At 44.3% G+C, this 14,259-nt stretch overlaps 1 non-coding gene and 2 pseudogenes across 1 annotated transcript; all 3 read right to left on the bottom strand.

The window, feature by feature from the left end:
- Nucleotides 1–851: 851 nt before the first annotated feature.
- LOC130340626 (U2 spliceosomal RNA) lies at nucleotides 852–1,060 on the bottom strand (annotated as a pseudogene).
- A 9,389-nt stretch (nucleotides 1,061–10,449) lies between these two features.
- Nucleotides 10,450–10,582, bottom strand: LOC130340640 (U2 spliceosomal RNA; annotated as a pseudogene).
- A 2,067-nt stretch (nucleotides 10,583–12,649) lies between these two features.
- On the bottom strand, nucleotides 12,650–12,840 carry LOC130340682 (U2 spliceosomal RNA). The gene has a single exon (XR_008880756.1). It is a non-coding gene; the product is annotated as a U2 spliceosomal RNA (small nuclear RNA).
- Nucleotides 12,841–14,259: the final 1,419 nt, after the last annotated feature.

Genomic DNA, 14,259 nt, shown 5'->3' with positions numbered 1-14,259 from the left:
TAGAGCCTTTTTACAACATTATACATAGGTGCTGAATACATAAAAAGCGACTGTTCAGCGACAGACAAGTCGCATCGGCTGAAAGTAGGCCAGAATGTCAGTCCATGTTGGAGCAGGTTTAGATACAGTCTAAAGCATAGATCTCAAAGTCTGTGCACAGAATTTAGCAAGGGCCTCGCACCTTCTGATGCATCAGGTAGGTGCACAATAGCATAGCCTAACCCTCTGTACTTTGGTCTATATTGATGCGGGACATAGACAGCCAGCTGATGACCAATCCATTAGTGCAATGGATGGCTGGAAGCATTTGTCTTTGCCTTTGCAATACCACAGAAGCAATGCATGGTCAATGTACAGCAATGACACACCTGTGTGAACAGCCAGGAGACCCCCCCCCATGTTATGTTACATAGTTACATAGTTAGTACGGTCGAAAAAAGACATATGTCCATCAAGTTCAACCAGGGAATTAAGGGGTAGGGGTGTGGCGCGATATTGGGGAAGGGATGAGATTTTATATTTCTTCATAAGCATTAATCTTATTTTGTCAATTAGGAACATTCAGCACCCACCCGCTATCAAGGCAGCTGCCTATCATGTCATGCCCTACCTGCACAGGTGTGCTGGCTACTCAAATGATCCAATTAAGGAGGCCATTTAGTCAGCAGCAGCAGAAGTCCTGTGCCTGGACGCTCCAACAGCGGCCAGACACAAGCAGAAGCAGAAGCAGCAGCAGCACCACCTTTTGTTTTTTGGCTGCAGCAGCAGCAAGGCCCACAGGGCTGGCTAGCTGGCTAGCCAGCAAGCAGGTAGCAATGAAAGTAGGAATCTTTCTTTTTAACCCTGTAAGGGGGTGGTGCACTGTACCCGAAGATACTGCCATATCGGGTCAATGCATAGGGCGACGGAAGCAAGCTTCGAAATCGGCCCCCGTTCTCAAAAATCCATTTAATATATGGTCCCCAGATAGGGGACGTATCAGATATTAAACTGATAAGAACAGATTTTTTTTTTTTTTTAACTTGACTACCCTTACGGGGGCAACTTTATTAAAAATTAAATAATGTTAACAAAGTTGTCTAAATATGTCAATAAATACAGTTACATATAAATAACATATTTACAACATATTAAAACATAAAATGGGCACTTGGTGGCTTTACAAGATAGAATTCCATTCTTTTAAAAACCATTTTCTAGATAAAAGCGGAAATCTCTTCTTGTCTAAAAGATAGTACTGGTACATTTCATAAAAACAGATAGATAAAATGTCCTTCACAGATAAAACCTCATGCTTGAACAATAAAATATTCCTGGCCTTCCACAGAGCTGCCTTCACACAGTTTATGATCTTCCATGCAATAGTCTCTTGAGTCCGTGTTGGGCATTCCAGGCAACCATAAAAAACCACTGCAATATTTAAGTCTTTTAGTCCAGTTATCCTTTTTACCAGAGGGAGTATCTTTGTCCATATTTTCTGCGAGTAAAAACAAGTCCATATTAGATGGTGCACGGTCTCCTCTTGTCGGCATCCCTCCCTCGGGCAGGTTGCAGAGTTGGATAATCCTCTTCGGTGCTGGAATGCCCGGCATGGAAGACACTCGTGTGCGCAGCTCCAGGCCAGGTCCTTCTGTGAATTAAAAAGATAATTAATACTCAACATCTTCCAAATCTGTATACACTTCTGTTCGTTAAAATTTTTGATGGGAGTCACGGTACTGGTTTCTTTTATTTCCTTTAGTAGTTTTTTGCTATTGCACAGATCCTGAACACTTTTACCTTTAAAATTATATAAGTTTAAAATTTTTCCTAAAATCATGTATTGAGGGGGTAAATTCAAAGAATAAGGGCAACTTAAAACTGTAGAAAACCAGCCGTTCCTCCGCATAAAATAACCAGTATTAAAACGAACAAAATAAGACCAGTAGCTATCTTTAAAAACAGTAGTAAAACACATGCTAAAAAACTTTATTAAAAGGAAAGCTTTAAAATCTGGAAAATCCTTACCGCCCCTGAAGTTCGGTTTTATCACAATTTGTCTCTTTAATTTTTCGCTCTTAGAACTCCAAAAGAAAGTAAAACAAGCTTTTGTTATTTTCTTTAGAACCATTTCGGGGGGTGGGAAAACCAGACTTAAATACAATAAAATAGGTAAAAGCACCATTTTTGTAATTAAAACCTTCCCTTCCATTGTAAGTTCTCGCATGTTCCACATACATATTTTCTTATTTATTTTTTGAGCCACCAAGTCCCAGCTATTAAAACCATTATTAGACTCGTCAAAGGAGACACCTAAAATCTGCACCGACTCAGACACAGGGACGGGCACATCATACAAAGGCATTCCGCCTATGTTTAAAATGTTACTTTTGTTAAAATTGACTTTAAAACCGGAGGCACAATTAAAATATTGAATCTGTTTTAGCGTCTTCTGAAGCGATGGGGTGTCCCTGCAAAACACCGCAACATCGTCCATGTACCCCACTACCTTCGCCTCTAGTCCCCCTCCTCCTGGCAGGGGGACTCCATGGATCTGCTTATCCTTTCGTATTGTACATAAAAGAGGCTCTATTGCGCAAATGAAGAGTAGTGGGGACAAGGGACACCCCTGCTTCACTCCGGAATTTAAAATCACGCCCTGTGTCTTAAAACCATTTACTAAAATTTTACTAGTACAGTTATCATAAAAAGCTCTAAGAGACAATAAAAAGCCATCAGGTATACCCATTTTCTCTAAAACCTTAAAAAGATAAAAATGTGACACCCTGTCGAAAGCTTTTTCAAAATCTATGGATAAAACCGCCAGCTTTCCTTTTCTTAATTTGGTGTCGCTAATTACATCCTTTAAAAGGTTTAGGTTCTCCCATAAACTCCTCCCAGGCACCCCACAGACTTGGTTTGTATGAATTATTTTATGGATTACGTTCTTTAACCCCTTAAGGACCGAGCCCTTTTTCACCTTAAGGACCGGAGCGTTTTTTGCAATTCTGACCACTGTCACTTTAAACATTAATAACTCTGGAATGCTTTTAGTTATCATTCTGATTCCGAGATTGTTTTTTCGTGACATATTCTACTTTAACTTAGTGGTAAAATTTTATGGTAACTTGCATCCTTTCTTGGTGAAAAATCACCAAATTTGATGAAAAAAATGAAAATTTTGCATTTTTCTAACTTTGAAGCTCTCTGCTTGTAAGGAAAATGGATATTCAAAATATATTTTTTTTGGGTTCACATATACAATATGTCTACTTTATGTCTGCATCATAAAATTTATGAGTTTTTACTTTTGGAAGACACCAGAGGGCTTCAAAGTTCAGCAGCAATTTTGAAATTTTTCACAAAATTTTCAAACTCTCTATTTTTCATGGACCAGTTCACGTTTGAAGTGGATTTGAAGGGCCTTCATATTAGAAATGCCCCATAAAAGACCCCATTATAAAAACTACACCCCCCAAAGTATTCAAAATGACATTCAGTAAGTGTATTAACCCTTTAGGTGTTTCACAGGAATAGCAGCAAAGTGAAGGAGAAAATTCAAAATCTTCATTTTTTACACTCGCATTTTCTTGTAGACCCAATTTTTGAATTTTTGAAAGGGGTAAAAAGGAGAAAATTTTTACTTGTATTTGAAACCCAATTTCTCTCGAGTAAGCACATACCTCATATGTCTATGTTAATTGTTCAGCGGGCGCAGTAGAGGGCTCAGAAGGGAAGGAGCGTCAAATGGTTTTTGGGGGGCATGTCACCTTTAGGAAGCCCCTATGGTGCCAGAACAGCAAAAAAACACACATGGCATACCATTTTGGAAACTAGACTCCTCAGGGAACGTAACAAGGGGTAAAGTGAACCTTAATACCCCACAGGTGTTTCACGACTTTAGCATATGTAAAAAAAATTATATATTTTTTACCTAAAATGCTTGGTTTCCCAAAAATTTTACATTTTTAAAAAGTGTAATAGCAGAAAATACCCCCCAAAATTTGAAACCCAATTTCTCCCGATTCAGAAAACACCCCATATGGGGGTGAAAATTGCTCTGCTGGCGCACTACAGGTCTCAGAAGAGAAGGAGTCACATTTGGCTTTTTGAAGCAAATTTTGCTCTGGGGGCATGTCGCATTTAGGAAGCCCCTATGGTGCCAGAACAGCAAAAAAAAAACACATGGCATACCATTTTGGAAACTAGACCCCTCGGGGAACGTAACAAGGGGTAATGTGAACCTTAATACCCTACAGGTGTTTCACGACTTTTGCATATGTGAACATTTTTTATTTTTTTTTACCTAAAATGCTTGGTTTCCCAAAATTTTTACATTTTTAAAAAGGGTAATAGCAGAAAACACCCCCCAAAATTTGAAGCCCAATTTCTCCCGATTCAGAAAACACCCCATATGGGGGTGAAAAGTGCTCTGCTGGCGCATTACAGGTCTCAGAAGAGAAGGAGTCACATTTGGCTTTTTGAAAGCAAATTTTGCTCTGGGGGCATGCCGCATTTAGGAAGCCCCTATGGTGCCAGAACAGCAAAAAAAAAACACATGGCATACCATTTTGGAAACTAGACCCCTCGGGGAACGTAACAAGGGGTAATGTGAACCTTAATACCCTACAGGTGTTTCACGACTTTTGCATATGTGAACATTTTTTATTTTTTTTTACCTAAAATGCTTGGTTTCCCAAAATTTTTACATTTTTAAAAAGGGTAATAGCAGAAAACACCCCCCAAAATTTGAAGCCCAATTTCTCCCGATTCAGAAAACACCCCATATGGGGGTAAAAAGTGCTCTGCTGGCGCACTACAGGTCTCAGAAGAGAAGGAGTCACGTTTGGCTTTTTGAAAGCAAATTTTGCTCTGGGGGCATGCCGCATTTAGGAAGCCCCTATGGTGCCAGGACAGCAAAAAAAAAAACACATGGCATACCATTTTGGAAACTAGACCCCTCGGGGAACGTAACAAGGGGTTAAGTGAACCTTTATACCCCACAGGTGTTTTATGACTTTTGTATACGTAAAAAAAAAATTTTTTTTTTTACCTAAAATGCTTGTTTTCCCAAAAATTTTACATTTTTAAAAAGGGTAATAGCAAAAAATACCCCAGAAAATTTGAAGCCCAATTTCTCCCGAGTACGGCGATACCCCATATGTGGCCCTAAACTGTTGCCTGGAAATACGACAGGGCTCCAAAGTGAGAGTGCCATGCGCATTTGAGGCCTAAATTAGGGATTGCATAGGGGTGGACATAGGGGTATTCTACGCCAGTGATTCCCAAACAGGGGGCCTCCAGCTGTTGTAAAACTCCCAGCATGCCTGGACAGTCAGTGGCTATCTGGCAATACTGGGAGTAGTTGTTTTGCAACAGCTGGAGGCTCCGTTCTGGAAACAGTAGCGTACCAGACGTTTTTCATTTTTATTGGGGAGGGGAGGGGGGCTGTGTAGGGGTATGTGTATATGTAGTGTTTTTTACTTTTTATTTTATTTTGTGGTAGTGTAGTGTAGTGTTTTTAGGGTACAGTCACACGAGCGGGGGTTCACAGTAGTTTCTCGCTGGCAGTTTGAGCTGCGGCAGAAATTTTAACGCAGCTCAAACTTGCAGCCGGATACTTACTGTAATCCTCCGCCCATGTGAGTGTACCCTGTACGTTCACATTGGAGGGGGGAACATCCAGCTGTTGCAAAACTACAACTCCCAGCATGGACGGTCTATCAGTGCATGCTGGGAGTTGTAGTTTTGCAACCGCTGGAGGCTCCGTTTTGGAAACAGTGACGTACCAGACGTTTTTCATTTTTATTGGGGAGGGGGGTTGTATAGGGGTATGTGTATATGTAGTGTTTTTTACTTTTTATTTTATTGTGTGGTAGTGTAGTGTAGTGTTTTTAGGGTACAGTCGCATGGGCGGGGGGTTCACAGTAGTTTCTCGCTGGCAGTTTGAGCTGCGACAGAAAATTTGCCGCAGCTCAAACTTGCAGCCGGATACTTACTGTAATCCTCCGCCCATGTGAGTGTACCCTGTACATTCACATTGGGGGGGGGGGAAACATCCAGCTGTTGCAAAACTACAACTCCCAGCATGTACGGTCTATCAGTGCATGCTGGGAGTTGTAGTTTTGCAACAGCTGGAGACACACAGGTTGTGAAACACCGAGTTTGGTAACAAACTCAGTGTTTTGCAACCAGTGTGCCTTCAGCTGTTGCAAAAGCTACAACCCCCAGCATGTACGGACAGCGGAAGGGCATGCTGGGTCTTGTAGTTATGCAACAGCCGGAGGCAAACTACATTGGCTGGGGATGCTGGGGATTGTAGTTATGCAACAGCTGGAGACACACTGGTTTACTACTTAACTCAGTGTGCCTTCAGCTGTTGCAAAACTACAACTCTCAGCAGTCACCGACAGCCAACGGGCATGCTGGGAGTTGTAGTTATGCAACCACCAGATGCACCACTACAACTCCCAGCATGCACTTTAGCTGATTGTGCAAGCTGGGAGTTGTAGTTACACAACAGCTGAAGGTACACTTTTACATAGAAAGAATGTGCCTTCAGCTGTTGCAAAACTATAAGTCCCAGCATGCCCATAAGGGCATGCTGGGAGTTGTGGTGGTCTGCCTCCTGCTGTTGCATAACTACAGCTCCCAGCATGCCCTTGTTGCATGCTGGGAGCTGTTGCTAAGCAACAGCAGGAGGCTGTCACTCACCTCCAACGAACCAGCAGCACAGGTCAGTCCCTCGTCGTCGCCGCTGCCGCCGCTGCTCCTGGGGCCCCGATCCCAACATGGACGCCGGGGATCGGGGTCCCCAGCACCGGGGGTCGTCTTCCCGCACCCGCTCACGTCCTCCGGAAGAGGGGCGGAGCGGGTTGCGGGAGTGACACCCGCAGCAGGCGCCCTGATTGGTCGGCCGGTAATCCGGCCGACGAATCAGGGCGATCGTGAAGTGGCACCAGTACCACCTCACCCCTGCTGCCTCTGGCTGTTCGGGGCCGTCTCTGACGGCCCCGATCAGCCAGTAATTCCGGGTCATCGGGTCACTGGAGACCCGATTGACCCGGAATCTGCCGCAGATCGCTGGACTGAATTGTCCAGCGATCTGCGGCAATCGCCGACATGGGGGGACATAATGACCCCCCTGGGCGATATGCCGGGATGCCTGCTGAACGATTTCAGCAGGCATCCGGCTCCGGCTCCCCTCCGGCTAGCGGTGGGGGCCGGAAATGCTCAGGGCGTATCCATACGCCCTCGGTCCTTAAGGACTTGGAAACGGGGGCGTATGGATACGCCCTATGTCCTTAAGGGGTTAAGCGGTTAGCACACAGTTTCGCCATTATTTTATAGTCGCAGTTCAGAAGGGTGATTGGTCTCCAGTTTTTGAGTTCCGACCGGTCTCCCTTTTTGAATAGCAGGGAGACATCACCCTTCTTCCATGAGCCTGGGAGGATTTTAGACTTAAAGACTTCCGTAAAAAGGGAGAACAAATCTTCTTTTAAAATACCATAAAAAGTAACATAAAATTCAATGGGTATACCATCCGGCCCAGGCACTTTACCTGTTTTAAAACTCTTGACGGTCTCTAAAATCTCCTGCTCTGAAATATTCTGCAATAAAAAAGACTGTGAGACAGGATCTAAAAAATTGGTGATCTCCTTTAACGAGTCATTCATAAAACATTCATCAATGTGTTTTACATTAAAAAGATCTGCATAAAACTCTTGCACCTTTTTTAAAATACCCTGTACATCATTCACTCCTTCAATGTTTTCTATTAACCTTCTATTTTCATGTATTTTCTTAAAAAAATACCTGGAGCAGGTCTCGTTTTCCTCAAGTTGCTGTATTCGAGACCTAAAGATAATTTCTTTTCCTTTCTGCTCCAGGCACTTAGTTATTTCTTTTTTAAGATCATGTACCTCCTTCTCCACCTCCATCCCATGTGCTCTGAATTTGTACAGGGTTTGCAGACGAGTATTTAGGATATTATAAAATTCACGTTTTTCTTTAGCTTTCCTAACCCCAACACGGATAAAAAATTCTTTTATTTTTAGTTTCATTTTTTCCCACCAGATACTGGTGGGAGTGTTGGGGTCTTTTACTCGTCTGCATTCCTTGTAAAAGGTGATAAAATCTGATAAAACCTGCGGATCTTCAAAAAGGGACACGTTTAACTTCCAGGCATTCCTACCAGTTCTCCTTTTAAAATCACTTTTAACTTTAAAATACAATAATTTATGGTCAGAAAAAACATTGGTAAAAAGATCACAGTTAAAAGGCAGTACTTGATAAGAACAAAAAATAAAATCTATCCTGGAGCTACAGCTTGCATTGCTCCAGGTAACACCGTCTTCCTCTGGTACGTTAAAATTACATTTTTTAAAAACATCAGTGAGATTAAAATCTAAAATCAAGTTTTTTAACATAAAAGACGTCTTATCATAGTTCCTACTCACTGCGTTCGAAAAACGGCGTTCTCCCCTTAAAATACAATTAAAATCACCTGATAAAACAAGAGGACTAGAATTGTTAATAAAAAGGGGTAAAATCTCCAACATTTTTATTCTTTCATTCTTATCAGGAGAACCATAAAAATTTAAAAACTGCCATTTAATACCATTAATAAAAGCGCTGACCAATAAAATTCTGCCTGGTAAAATTTCGTTAAAACTCTCAATTAAAACGTTCCCTTTAAAAAGTATGGCGACCCCTGCTGATCTGGACTCATTTGATCCAGACCAGACTGATGGACCGTGCACCCAATCATCTTCATATTCTTTATAATTTAATCTGTGCGGGATGCCACATTCCTGCAGGAAAAGGACGGAAGCAGCAAAAACCGACAAGTAATTAAATAGGGCAACCCTTCTTACTCTGGCGCTCACACTTCTCACGTTCAAGGACAGACCGGACAACTCAGCCATGGGAATGTACAAGAAAACGTCTTACACCTCTGATTCCCCCTCCGAAGCCTCATACCCCCCAAAATCTGACTCAACTGTACGCATAGAGGAAGCAGGAGAGGAGGCACCATCACTCAGCCGACCCCCCTCCTCCATCATGATTGAGGCATAGTTGTTCTCGGGCATCCTGGCAATCAGGGCTCCAGACTCATTGGGTTCTTCCACCTCTTGCCCCTCCATAGGGGTCGGGTGTTCACTTAGTTCCGTCTCTGGTACCTCAGAGACGGTCACCCCTGAAACCTCCTCCTGGCAGGGAGGAGGGGGGGTATCCCCTATGGGGACCTGTGGAGGAACGTCACTTGGGTTCCCTGCATCCGCAGGTACTTCCATCGGCTCCCCCTGGACCGCCTCCGAATAGAGTCTTCTGGAGCCCCTCCGCCTTTTAACCTTCACCTCTCCACCCGGATCATCGCTCTCAGGGGGACCCTGAGCCAGAGGTTGCTGAGGAGCGGATTCGGCCGCCGTCCGCTCCTCTCTTAACCCAGCATGCTCCTGGGGGCCAGTTTTTTCACCACTTGCACGTTTTTTGGCCATCCTCTGCTCTTTAGGGTCCCCTCCTTTTGCCTGAGGGGGGTCTTTCTCCTTCTCCATCTCACCGCTTACCTCTTGTGGGGGGGTAATCACTGGCTCTGCTTGCCTCGGCTGGTGTCCCGGTTTCTGTCCTTGCTGCCTCCAGGGTTGCCACTGCTGCTCCGTCCTATGTCTGTGGGGACAAGAGGAGAAAAGGTGACCGAATTGTTGACAGAAATTGCACCTCCCTCCTCTTGTGCATTTCTCTGTCTCGTGCTGTGTGCTACCACATTTTTTGCATGTACTTTCACAGTTTTCTTTTGTGTGTCCATATCTGTGACACTTCCTGCAGTAGCTTGGCATCCCCGCATAAAAGAGGTCGCCACACATATTATTTATTTTAAAACGAGCTGGTGGTAGTTGTATTCCCCCTGGCAATCTGTCATCTTTTTTGCATGTAACCTGAAATCTCCACTTAGATGTCCAGATGCCACAGCTGTTCATGATTTTTCCTCTGCACTCAACCTTACTAAAATAGACTTGTAAAAACAACTCAACATCGTGTAGGTTGGCGAAAGGGGAATACATCTTTACAACAACCAGCTTAATATCGTCTAGAACGTGCTCAATAATCCGGACACCCTGAAGCTTTTTGTCTTTACTCGCAGCAGCTCTGGTAACAAAATCTCTGTGGATGCCATTTTGTGTGAACGTCACATCAAAAATTTTACGCTTCGGGTAGTCCTGGATTGCCAATATCTCGCCCTTCTGTATTCCGAAAACTCCTCCGAGCACGTCCTCTACTACGAATTTCAAATCGTCCGCCCTTTTGGTATCATCCGTGAGAATGACTCTCACGGTGTTTTTGATCCTTGCGTATGCCGGCACAGAACCTGGATCCGGATCATCATCCATGGTTCTAACCTCTCTCCACCCGAAGGTCTTGAGAGGCGATCGCTACTCGTTACCCTGGGACTAGGCCCTCTCCCCAATAGCAACAAGTGGGTGAAGCCCAGGCAATAAACCTGGGCGATCCCACAAGGCCGAGGAGAGGGGTACCCGAGTACCTTCTGACCAGATCTCCTGTATTACTACACTTGATCTTAGCCAAAAGGCCGAGAAGCGATAACCGTGAAAGGGGCGGGCCCAACAAGGTGCCCTTCATGGGCACTATCACTGCTTGCTGTCAGGGAGGCTGCCAGACAATTTTCCATGCACACTCTGGGCTGGGGGGCAGTCAACCACCAGTACACACAGCAGAACCTAAACCCATACCATTATTGCTAAGCAGCAAGACAGGGGCCCATTGCACTCCCACGGGGCCTTTTTAAATGCAATCCATAACCCGGATTTGCCAGGAACCCTTCTTACTCCTCCTACTTGCATGTGACACTGGGCTTAGGATCTGCATAGGAAACACACACACAAGCACACACCTACCTTTGTTGCCTGCAGATGCCTCCTTGGCTGTCCCCAAACGGTATCAAACCAACACCCACGGGAAGCTGTAAGCATAGAGGACATGCCTGCACCCCATTGGACTTACCTGTGTGGGTTAAATCCGGGTTATTTGACAACCTATGGCGGTGATGGTTCTGCTCAGGCAGAGCAGTGCTGATGCTCCTCATAAAGCTGTCGCTGCTGTGAAGGTTCTAGGTGACATCACAAATCCCTATGGTTACATACACAACAAAGCTGGGTTGTTGTTGTTTACACTCTGCAAGGCCTGTGGAAGTGAGTGACATCATAGCACTGTAGTTCTGAGGGTTCTAGATGGATGCAACAATCTCCTGTTGCTTCTATGAAGGCCATAATAGACGACATCACCAAACAGCTCCATAGTCACATACACAGCAAAGGAGAGATGTTGTTTACACCTAGTGATGTCAGTGGTATTGAGTGACATCACAGCACAGTGCTAAGGCTCCTGGGCCTGGACACAGCAGCGGCTGCAATATCTCAACGGAGAATACGTTTATATATATGTGTGTGTGTGCGCGTATATATATATATATATATATATATATATATATATCTCCGCCGAAATCACTTTTAAACCCATTTCCACCTTTTTTTCCCTTCTCTTCCTCTTACTTTTTTTTCACGTTTTTTTACGTTTTTCTCCTTTTCGCCTCTTTTCTGGGCGTATTATTCTTCTTTTTCTTCGTCTAATGCATACCCCCCCATCAGTGCAGCAATGCTTATTCAATACCGCCAGCAGATGGAGACACTGGGGGATAATTTTCTAAGGATTTATACTGATTTTTCCTGTCTGAATTTGTCGCACAGAAAGTTGCAGGCCAAATATGTGTGACATTTCTGCGACTTTAGCTTCTAGAGCCTTTTTACAACATTATACATAGGTGCTGAATACATAAAAAGCGACTGTTCAGCGACAGACAAGTCGCATCGGCTGAAAGTAGGCCAGAATGTCAGTCCATGTTGGAGCAGGTTTAGATACAGTCTAAAGCATAGATCTCAAAGTCTGTGCACAGAATTTAGCAAGGGCCTCGCACCTTCTGATGCATCAGGTAGGTGCACAATAGCATAGCCTAACCCTCTGTACTTTGGTCTATATTGATGCGGGACATAGACAGCCAGCTGATGACCAATCCATTAGTGCAATGGATGGCTGGAAGCATTTGTCTTTGCCTTTGCAATACCACAGAAGCAATGCATGGTCAATGTACAGCAATGACACACCTGTGTGAACAGCCAGGAGACCCCCCCCCCCCCCATGTTATGTTACATAGTTACATAGTTAGTACGGTCGAAAAAAGACATATGTCCATCAAGTTCAACCAGGGAATTAAGGGGTAGGGGTGTGGCGCGATATTGGGGAAGGGATGAGATTTTATATTTCTTCATAAGCATTAATCTTATTTTGTCAATTAGGAACATTCAGCACCCACCCGCTATCAAGGCAGCTGCCTATCATGTCATGCCCTACCTGCACAGGTGTGCTGGCTACTCAAATGATCCAATTAAGGAGGCCATTTAGTCAGCAGCAGCAGAAGTCCTGTGCCTGGACGCTCCAACAGCGGCCAGACACAAGCAGAAGCAGCAGAAGCAGCAGCAGCACCACCTTTTGTTTTTTGGCTGCAGCAGCAGCAAGGCCCACAGGGCTGGCTAGCTGGCTAGCCAGCAAGCAGGTAGCAATGAAAGTAGGAATCTTTCTTTTTAACCCTGTAAGGGGGTGGTGCACTGTACCCGAAGATACTGCCATATCGGGTCAATGCATAGGGCGACGGAAGCAAGCTTCGAAATCGGCCCCCGTTCTCAAAAATCCATTTAATATATGGTCCCCAGATAGGGGACGTATCAGATATTAAACTGATAAGAACAGATACTACACTTGATCTTAGCCAAAAGGCCGAGAAGCGATAACCGTGAAAGGGGCGGGCCCAACAAGGTCCCCTTCATGGGCACTATCACTGCTTGCTGTCAGGGAGGCTGCCAGACAATTTTCCATGCACACTCTGGGCTGGGGGGCAGTCAACCACCAGTACACACAGCAGAACCTAAACCCATACCATTATTGCTAAGCAGCAAGACAGGGGCCCATTGCACTCCCACGGGGCCTTTTTAAATGCAATCCATAACCCGGATTTGCCAGGAACCCTTCTTACTCCTCCTACTTGCATGTGACACTGGGCTTAGGATCTGCATAGGAAACACACACACAAGCACACACCTACCTTTGTTGCCTGCAGATGCCTCCTTGGCTGTCCCCAAACGGTATCAAACCAACACCCACGGGAAGCTGTAAGCATAGAGGACATGCCTGCACCCCATTGGACTTACCTGTGTGGGTTAAATCCGGGTTATTTGACAACCTATGGCGGTGATGGTTCTGCTCAGGCAGAGCAGTGCTGATGCTCCTCATAAAGCTGTCGCTGCTGTGAAGGTTCTAGGTGACATCACAAATCCCTATGGTTACATACACAACAAAGCTGGGTTGTTGTTGTTTACACTCTGCAAGGCCTGTGGAAGTGAGTGACATCATAGCACTGTAGTTCTGAGGGTTCTAGATGGATGCAACAATCTCCTGTTGCTTCTATGAAGGCCATAATAGACGACATCACCAAACAGCTCCATAGTCACATACACAGCAAAGGAGAGATGTTGTTTACACCTAGTGATGTCAGTGGTATTGAGTGACATCACAGCACAGTGCTAAGGCTCCTGGGCCTGGACACAGCAGCGGCTGCAATATCTCAACGGAGAATACGTTTATATATATGTGTGTGTGTGCGCGTATATATATATATATATATATATATATATATATATATATATATATATCTCCGCCGAAATCACTTTTAAACCCATTTCCACCTTTTTTTCCCTTCTCTTCCTCTTACTTTTTTTTCACGTTTTTTTACGTTTTTCTCCTTTTCGCCTCTTTTCTGGGCGTATTATTCTTCTTTTTCTTCTTTTTTTTCGTCTAATGCATACCCCATCAGTGCAGCAATGCTTATTCAATACCGCCAGCAGATGGAGACACTGGGGGATAATTTTCTAAGGATTTATACTGATTTTTCCTGTCTGAATTTGTCGCACAGAAAGTTGCAGGCCAAATATGTGTGACATTTCTGCGACTTTAGCTTCTAGAGCCTTTTTACAACATTATACATAGGTGCTGAATACATAAAAAGCGACTGTTCAGCGACAGACAAGTCGCATCGGCTGAAAGTAGGCCAGAATGTCAGTCCATGTTGGAGCAGGTTTAGATACAGTCTAAAGCATAGATCTCAAAGTCTGTGCACAGAATTTAGCAAGGGCCTCGCACCTTCTGATGCAT

This window comes from Hyla sarda, unplaced genomic scaffold (assembly GCF_029499605.1).
Source record: "Hyla sarda isolate aHylSar1 unplaced genomic scaffold, aHylSar1.hap1 scaffold_598, whole genome shotgun sequence".
Classification (NCBI taxonomy): Eukaryota; Metazoa; Chordata; class Amphibia; order Anura; family Hylidae; genus Hyla; species Hyla sarda.
The sequence above is the reverse complement of the archived record's forward strand: the minus strand, read 5'-3'. Positions and strand labels throughout refer to the sequence as shown.